This window comes from Phasianus colchicus, chromosome 15 (assembly GCF_987193195.1).
Source record: "Phasianus colchicus chromosome 15, bPhaCol1.hap1.1, whole genome shotgun sequence".
In the NCBI taxonomy this organism is placed as follows: Eukaryota; Metazoa; Chordata; class Aves; order Galliformes; family Phasianidae; genus Phasianus; species Phasianus colchicus.
In genome coordinates this window covers 2,308,135-2,317,701 of record NC_143450.1, presented here as the reverse complement: position 1 = coordinate 2,317,701, position 9,567 = coordinate 2,308,135, and the positions used below count along the sequence as shown (strand labels likewise).

Sequence of the window (9,567 nt, the reverse complement as noted above, 5' to 3'; positions counted from 1 at the left end):
TCATACATACTACAGCTATTTGCACCAACTATGAAATCAAACCGCTGGCCCCACAATATCACTGCCAACCCCCCTGTGGTCTACATTCAAATCCAGCCACATTCAAATGCAGCCACTCACCATCCTTGTTCTGCATTCACTGCCTTTTCTTGCACCACGCAGACATTCAACATGAAGCAGTCGGTCAGCTGCTAGCAAGAGCATGTCATTCAGTTACAGTTGAAGAAAACATTAGCATGTCCAAGTCCTTTTCCTGACTGGTGGAAACAAGTAAGGTCATCCAGGGCAATGAGAGCTCCCTCCCACACTGTCCACTAGTTTAAGCTTTGACAGTAAACAAGGCAAAACTGAGAAGTGAAGCAATTACTTACCAATCTTCAGATCGTGCTGTGCAGTCACGGCAAATGTCATTCAACATGAAGCTAAAGTGATGGACCCACAAAATGGCACTTACCTTCCAATTGCCTTCTAGCAATGTCTGCTCCATTCCTATGCAGTCAGAATTCAAACAACCCTCTTTCCTATACATTTTCTTCATACTTGGCATCCCCAAGCAATTCCCAAATAATATGCCTATGATTCTCTTCAATATTTGTTGATAACAAACAGCTTCAAAGACCAGTAGCCCAGCCCATTTCCCTACAATATGCAAAAAGACCATGACAGGGGTTGACACAAGAACATCTTCTCCATCAACGTATCATCATGCACAGAAGTTGGAAAGAGTTTAAACATAAAGCAGAAATCATATATAAGGTCGTTAACCTTTTGTTTCAAGACCAACACACCTGAGACACCCAGCACATGTGCGACCGGGAAGTCAAACAACCCTGCCAACAATGCAACGTGTAAGGTGGCAGTCAAAGCAAACTCATGGTTGGAATCACACAGAAAGAAAGAAAACAGAAGTTGAAGTCTCTTCCTGTGGGACTATTTTAGAAGTTAAGACTACCGAGAAATTATAAGACATCATCTTTAACCCCCTGCTTCTTTTTACCTCATATAATCTTGTCTACAGCTTGAGACCTTGTCAATGGAAGAATTTCCTGTAGTACAACACTCTCATTTTGAAGCATAACAACACTGGCCAGAAATGGAAAACATGAACCACATCCATCCAGGTAGTATAGACCGGAAGACATGAAAATCACAGTGAAGGAAATCACAGGGATAGACGATAATAGAGATGAATAAACAAGAATTCACACTGGGATTATATGGCATTCTAGCTCTAAAGAGCTGTTCCACAAACGACTTTGGTGAACAATTCATTTCCAGGCAACTATCGTTGCCTCTTAAGACCGGGAAATAAGGATTATGCTGTTACCACCACAGAGCATTGAACCAGCTATGAAGTCAAACCATACACTTGTCTAAACCACACTAACTAACTACTACTTAGAATCAACACCAGCCTCTCACCTTCTTCTCTCAATATTCAGACTTCACTTGCATCATCAACTGGAACCGCATTGAGCACTAAGTTGATCATGAACAACACTTCATTCAGCAGTGTTTTACAGAAACCTAAGAATATGAAATTATTCCTATTGACAGCTTTAATCATGCAAGACATGTACGGAAAGATCTCCAACACTGGGTATTTATAACTGATATTCCAGTCTTGAAAGGGCTATCAATTACACTGTGATCCGTCTTTAGCATTCAAAAAGAAACAAAGCAATAATGTTGCATCTACCAAAGTGATAAACAGCATTGACGCTGTAGACACATCACTCTTGCATCTGCCCAAACATTATGAAACTAAACATTAAAGTGATAAAATCCCAACATGGCAGATGCCATAAGAAGTGTTAGCAAAGATACGCCCAGATCTATTCATAGGAGGTCATCAGGACATTGACAAAAGGCTGAGAAACAGCAAAACACATGCCCTGCTTTCATCATAAGCCATTCACACAAGGCACCCACAAAAGGAGTAGTTAAACACTACAGGCTGCAGAGATAGCGATTAATTGTGATTACAGGCAAATAGCCAATGGCAAATGATGATTTGGCCATACGATTCATCAAGCACTTTGATCAAACACACTGCTACCAATGGGAAGCCCATATAGATTGATAATTCGAAATAATAACAAGGTACTGGACAGACCGTGAAGAAAACGCTGGCTATGCATATTCGGGAGGTCAGGATCAAAGGTCAGTGCAATCTAGGGAGGTCAGAAGTAAAGATGTGTTCAATTTAGAAATAGAAAGAGAAGACTTTGTACTGCCAGCAGCCACACAACCAACGACAGACTGGAGCGGGGAAGGGAAACGTGATATCAGGGAATGTCAAATCCCAAGGGACAGCCGAGCGAGGGACCGGAGGTTTCACACTGCCATTATATGCCATTCTAGCTCTACAGAATTGTTCCACACACAACTTTGGTGAAAAATTCATTTCCAGAAAACTATTGATGCCTCTAATGACAGGTAAATGAGGATTGTAGTGTAAACAGCACAGAGCTTTGCACCACCTCTGAAATCAAAATGTACCCATCAGAAAGGAAAGCTAACTAACTACTTCTTAAATTCAACACCAGCATTTCACCTTCTACTCTCAACACTCACAGAATTCAATTGCATGACCAACTCTAACAGCATTTGGCACTAAGTTGATCCTGAACAACACTTCATTCAGCAGTAGTTAACAGAAACCTAAGAATATAAAATTCATCCTACTGACAGCTTTAAAAATTCAAGCAAGAATGCAAACAGCCCCCCAACTGGACATTTGTAAAACATATTCCAGGCTTGAATGTACTATCAATGCGATACGGCAGAGAGTGATAGACCCGAGCGAGAGACGACGGATGGAGGCAGGGAGGGAGCGGGGAGGCGCCGCGGTCGCAGCACTCACCGTGAGGGCGTCGGGCTCATCAGCGCGGTGCGCGGCAGCGTCTTCCCCGCGCAGCGGCGCGGCCTCGTCGGGCGGCGGCCGGGCCGGGAGCGTGTCGCAGCAGCTGCCGCCCGCGCAGCGCGGCTGGCTCTTGCGCGAGTCGGCGGTGAGCGACACGTCGTGCGAGTAGGAGCGCAGGAAGGCGCGGACGCCGTCGATGCCCACGAAGTGCGAGGCCGGCACGCCGCGCCAGGCGCCCACGGCCGAAGGCGCCGGAGGCGGCCGTGAGAGGCGCCAGCGGCGCAGGCGCAGCGCCAGCAGCAGCAGCAGCAAGGCGACGAAGAGGCACGACACGGCCGCCACGGCCAGCACCAGCCAGCGCGTCAGGCTGCCGGCGGGCTCGGCCGGCGCCGCCGCGCTGCCCAGCTCCGACAGCAGCTCGGCCACGCTCTCGGCCAGCACCACCGTCAGCGTGGCCGTGGCCGACAGCGCCGGCCGGCCCCGGTCCTTCACCACCACCACCAGGCTGTGCCGCGCCGCGTCGCGGGCCAGCGGCGAGCGCGCCGTGCGCACCTCGCCGCTGTGCAGCCCCACGCGGAACAGCCCCGGCTCCGTCGCCTTGGCCAGCTCGTACGACAGCCACGCGTTCTGCCCCGCGTCCGCGTCCACCGCCACCACCTTGGCCACCAGCGCGCCGGGCTCCGCCGAGCGCGGCGCCAGCTCCACGCCCGCCCAGCTCCACGCGCCCGCGACGGACCCCGAGCCCGGACCCGAACCCGGACCCGGCGCCGCCGCCGGCGGGTACAGCACCTGCGGCGCGTTGTCGTTCTCGTCCGCGATCAGCAGCCGCACCGACACGTTGCTGCTGAGCGGCGGCGCGCCGCCGTCCTCCGCCCGCACCCACAGCTCCACCTCGCGCACCTCCTCGTAGTCGAACGAGCGCAGCGCGTACAGCGCGCCCGTCTCCGCCTGCACCGACACGTAGGACGACAGCGGCGCGCCCCGCAGCCGCCCCTCCCGCAGCCGGTAGCGCACGCGCGCGTTCTGCCCCCAGTCCGCGTCCCACGCGCGCACCGTCAGCACCAGCGCGCCCTCGGCGTTGTTCTCCGCCAGCCGGGCGCTGTAGCGCGCCTCCGCGAACACCGGCGCGTTGTCGTTCACGTCCAGCACCCGCAGCGCCAGCACCGCGCCGCTCCGCAGCGCCGGCGACCCGCCGTCCGCCGCCCGCACCGTCACGTTGTACTCCGACGCCCGCTCGCGGTCCAGCTCCCGCGCCGTCACCACGCTGTAGTAGTCGTCCAGCGCCCGCTCCAGGCGGAACGGGACGCTCTCGCCCAGGCTGCACCGCACCTCCCCGTTCGCGCCCGAGTCGCGGTCCTGCACGTGCAGCAGGGCCACCACCGTCCCCGGCGCCGCGTCCTCCGAGATCTCGCTCAGCGCCGACCGCACCGAAATCTCGGGCGCGTTGTCGTTCACGTCCGTCACCGAGATCGACACCTTCGCCGTGTCGAAAAGTTCCCCTCCGTCCCGAGCCTGTACTTCGAATTCATAAGAATGGTCTTCCTCGAAGTCCAGGTTCCTTACTAGCCTGATCGCTCCTGTGTCAGGTTCCAGGTGGAAGAATTCAGACGCAGTGACTGTGCCTTTCTTTATCGAATATGTCACGTCGCCGTTGGTTCCGTCGTCGGGATCGGTGGCGGTGACGCTGAGCAGCGTGGAGCCCACGGGCACGTCCTCGGGCACTCGCACCGTGTACACCGCCTGGCTGAACGCGGGCGCGTTGTCGTTGGCGTCCAGCACAGCCACGCGGATGCGCGCCGTGCCCGTCCGCGCCGGCTCGCCGCCGTCGCTCGCCCTCAGCAGCAGCTCGTGAAACGCCGCCTCCTCCCGGTCCAGCGCCTTGGCCAGCACCAGCTCGGGACGCTTCTCGCCGTCGGCTCCCGCCTGCACCGACAGCGAGAAGTGCTCGTCGCCGCTCAGCGCGTAGCTCCGCAGGGAATTCACACCCACGTCAGAGTCGTGAGCCTCGGGCAGTGGAAATCGTGCCCCCGGAGCTGTCATTTCACTTATTTTCTCCTCTATCTCGAACTCCTTAAAAACGGGCGCATTGTCGTTGATGTCCGTCATTTCTACTTCGATTGCATAAACCTTCATCTCGCCCTCCACGATCAGCTCACAGCGCAGCACGCATTTCTCCTGCAGCCGGCACAGCTGCTCCCTGTCGATCCTCTCGGCCGTCACCAAGTGGCCGCTGCTCGCATGCAGAGCGAAATACTGCGCCCTGCCTTGGGACACCACTCGGGCGCCGCGGGCGCCCAGCGCCGCCAGCTCCAGCGCCAGGTCCTTGGCCACGTCGCCCACGAACGAGCCCTTGGGCAGCTCCTCGGGCACCGAGTAGCGCAGCTGCCCCCACGCCGCCTCCCACGCCGCCAACAACACGCAGCACAGCAGCGCCCGCTGCCTCCGGCCCCAGCGCCCTTCTCTCGCCAAGCGCATCTCCTGCACTGCTCCGCCGCCACCTCACGGTCGCCGCTTCCGCGCCGCTCCCACTCCGAGCTCTGCTTCCTCTTCTCTCTTTCCGCTTCTTCTCCGGATCCGTCTCGGCGTCCGCTGCCGACCTCTCCCGCCGCCCCTCCGCCTCGCTGCAGCACCGCTCCGCTCCGCGGGGCCGCTCGCAGCCCGCCCGGACGCCGACACAGAGACAGAGCGAGCGAGCGAGCGAGCCGGGCCGCAGCGGGCGGGGCTGCCTGCAGCGCTCCGCTCCTTCCTCTCCTCCACGGTGAACAGCGGCGCCCGCAGCCAACGCCCGGCACTGCACGCACGGCTCCACCGACCGCCGCCGCTGCCTCAGCCGCGGGAACCGCCGCCACAGCACAACTGCCGCACGATGCACTCCTTCAGCATTTCGGTAATTTTCCTGGCACTTCTTTTCATCTTTCCGTTCTTGTGTCGATGAGAAGACATCCTGTTTTGTTTAACGTGCTCACTCTGTAGGAGCAGCAAAGAGAACCTCTTCAGTCCGGTATTTCTAATTCAGACCAAGTACAATCTTTGTGGTTTATTTCATCTCTTAACACTTCTGATTCTTAACCCGTTTTTGCAGGAGCACTACCAAATAAAGGTTGTTATTGATGTCGCACTCTAATGTGACGTTCCGATGTTTTCCACATGTCTTCAATACTCCAAGAGTTGCATACATTCATCTTTCCAGTTGTTTGCATGTCAGCTGCCTTTAGAAAACCACCACACCTTCTCCATCACACACAGGAAAGGGATTTCATGTGCCTTGATCATATTGGAGTTCAACAAAAAGTGGAGTTCCCAAACCAAACGATTTCTCCCTGTTATGGTGCAGGAGCCAGCAGCTCCCCTCAGCCCTCCCCATAAATTCTGCACTTAGCCACAAGCTCTCCACATCAGTTTGTAACGTGTTCTCAAGTAACCATCGTGCCACACGTAGTTCAGTGGTGATGGGCATATTCAGTGCTTGCTTATATAATGTTTCCACTTGATTGAACAAGTGTAGAAGAGCACTGCTGTGTCCTCCAAAAACTTTTCATTTTTACTTCTAACTCTTAATAGTTCTGAGAACTATGAGTTTTGTTTTGTTTTGCTTTCAGTAGCAGCATTTCCACCATGAACTCCTCCGTGGCTGCCTTAAGTGAGTACATTATTTTGCCGTTGGTTCCATCGTCAGGATCAGTGGTGATTATTCTTGCAATCATTCCACAACTTAGTGCTACATTCTGTTGTGGTTTCCACAAGTGTTGCAGACAAGTCTGTTCCACTTTTCCACATTACAATCATGCCACAGGGCTTTGAGAGGTCATCCATGTATATCCATGCACTTCGGTAACAGCCTTTTGCTTTCCTTTTCACCCGGTCCTTCTCGACTGGGTTGAGACGACATAGGTCTTGTTCATACTGCTCGCTGCCTACACCAGCAGAGATTTCCTCTTCATCCCGTTATTTTTTAGGCTATGGTGAATCTTTTTGGTTTCTTCCATCTCTTTACACATCTCAGTCTTATCCCCTTTTTGCACAAGGGCACTCCTCCTTCCGATGTCCAGAGATTCTTCTTCAGTCACTCGCAAATGTAATATTCCTAAGTTTTCCTTGTGTCTTTTATAATCTCAGTACTGCATACATTCCTGATGTCTTTTGTTTCCATTTCAACTGGCTTTACGAAACTGTCACACTTTCTCCATCTTACACAGGGAAGGGATTTCATGTGTTGTGCTTATAGCAGAATTCAACTGAAAGTGGAGTGGGCATATTCAACGCTTGCTGATTTTCTGCTACCACTTGATTGAACAATGCGTAGAGTATTGCTGTGTTCTCCAGTAACCTTTCCCTGCAAGCCAATAGCTTCGCTCTACGTGGTATTTCTTCTTCTACATGTAGTGAAACAAACTGGGGGACACTGCTGCAGGGTAAAAGTGACTTGACACAACTCTGCTTTAAGAAGCCCTTTTCCAAAGCACTTGGAAGTCACTGGCAGTTCCAGCTGCATCTTCATTGGTCCTCGGTTGAGGGGACAAAACTGTTATTTCTTTCTTCAAGGCCATCGTGATAATGGACATGGAAAGGTGATCATCATGGATCTGTTATTTCTAACACATAGAAAGCAGGATCGTTATTTTTACTTCCAGTTCTAAATACTTCTGAGCATTATCTAGTTTTTGCAGAAGCACCCTCTACATCATGTACTCCATAGATTATTCTTACAATCGTTCTCCAATTATTTTTTGGGTTCTCCAGCACTGCAATATCAACTTGTTGCTACATTCACTGGTGACTTCTCTTGTTCTTCCAGTGTCCACTGCCTACAATAAACTGTTCTCCTGTATCCATGATACATCATAAAGGGTATGTGCCATGCTTATTTTCCAGTGCATCATGCAGATGAGTTCCCAATCCATGTACTTTCCCATTGTTGGGTTAGACAAGGAGCCAGGGGTTCCCCTGAGCCCACTGAGAAGGCAGACTGTGCCATTTCGTGTTTTCAATTCTAATTATCAAGAAACACCTTGTAAGGGACACTGCTGCAGGGTGCAGTTTCACTGACACATCTTTGCCTTAAAGTGAGCACCTGAAGTCAATGAAAATTCAAGTTGCATCTTTGTACGTCATGATTTTACATTCAGTGATACTGGTTGAAGGCTCGTACAAACAGGACTGTCCGTCTTCAATGCCATGACATCGAATGAAAGGGATCTAGTGATATAGGCACTAACCTGGGCACAGTACTAGCAAGTAAAACTTGGTACAGGCAAATGCACTGCTGACCCATCAGCCATTCTATTTCAAGGATTGCCTGTGATCTCTATGTCTGTGTTGCAAGAATAATCTCTAGCCTTTGGTAAACTAAAACATGTACAAGTCAGCATCTACACCAAAGTGATAGAGAAATAATTTCTGTCATTCCTTGTGTGGGCATTCTGCACCCGTCAGTTCCCTCTAAAATGTCTACATGCTTGGAGACTGGAACACTAGAAAACTCTGGCCTTCCTTTCAGTTCACTTCAATTTCTAATAAGATACCTACTCATAAACTGGAAGAAAACACCGTGGCACTTGGTTTGAAGGAAACCAAGACCCATCAGAGACATGCAGCCAGGTGTACATGTAGGTGTAATATGACAGTACTATATGGTAGGGCCCTGGTATGGCCGTAGGTCAATGTTTTCAGGGAACATCTTTCCCCACAAAACTCTTCCTCTCTTCTTTGCCTTCAGCATCACAGAAGCCAGTACCTCCAGCTGCATTCAGTCGCTGTCACTTTTCAGGCCTACACTACGTACGCAGCCTTTGTCAAGTACCTGAATCTGGGGGAACCAATGCTGCCTCTAAGGATAAAGAAACCAGGATCATAGCAGAAATAGTTGCAGGCATTGGTACCACATGTGAAGGGAAATCCAGACAAGAAAGTTTGCTTTCAAGAGGCCAGACGGAGCCTTCTTAACAATTTTCTAAACTCTAAGCCAACCTGCCACCCACTGCACTCTGAAGTCTCTGCCTCTGTCAGCACCATGGACAGTATCCACACTCCTACTGTTATGTCAGACAGCACCAGGAGCATTTCATTCATTGACATTGTTTTGGAAGAGAAATATACACTAGTTTTATCGATGACAGCTCTACATATTCAATGTATGGAAACGACTCCCTCATTTCCATAAATGTAACGGACACTCCAATCTTCTAAGGTTTACATTGGCAGCAGAGACATAAAAAAAAGGAACAGAACAAAGAGCTACCCGCACATCTCTGGCATTCTACACTACCTCTGACTCCCCCAAAATACCCAGCTAGTGGCACAATGTGAACAGATAACACATTACTGAAAAGAAAATAAATACAATACTATTTTTTACTGCCTTTTGCAATTCAACGTATCTACACGGACATAAGTCCAAGAAATGCTTTCAACAGTCAAGCAGCACATAGAAGCATTCAAAGAGAAATATGGCTGAGAAACTCCTGAAGAAGATATAATGGTCATCCCTATGGACACTAAAATTCAACCCCACAACATCTGGAATCCAATCAGTTTCGAAGCTGCAAATAGGGCCCTAAACTCTTCCCGTAAACTACATGATGGAGGATTTCAATTTAGGAAAAACTCACCACTTCTCAGAAAGCTTCCAACTCTTCTGCTCATTTCTCACGACTATGAAAAAGAGTTAATAGGAGAACTACTTCAAATTGTTTCAGGAAAAC

At 51.0% G+C, this 9,567-nt stretch overlaps 1 pseudogene; it reads right to left on the bottom strand.

Annotated features, from left to right (window-relative positions):
• Positions 1 to 2,567: 2,567 nt before the first annotated feature.
• On the bottom strand, positions 2,568 to 5,815 carry LOC149915869 (protocadherin gamma-A5 pseudogene; annotated as a pseudogene).
• Positions 5,816 to 9,567: the final 3,752 nt, after the last annotated feature.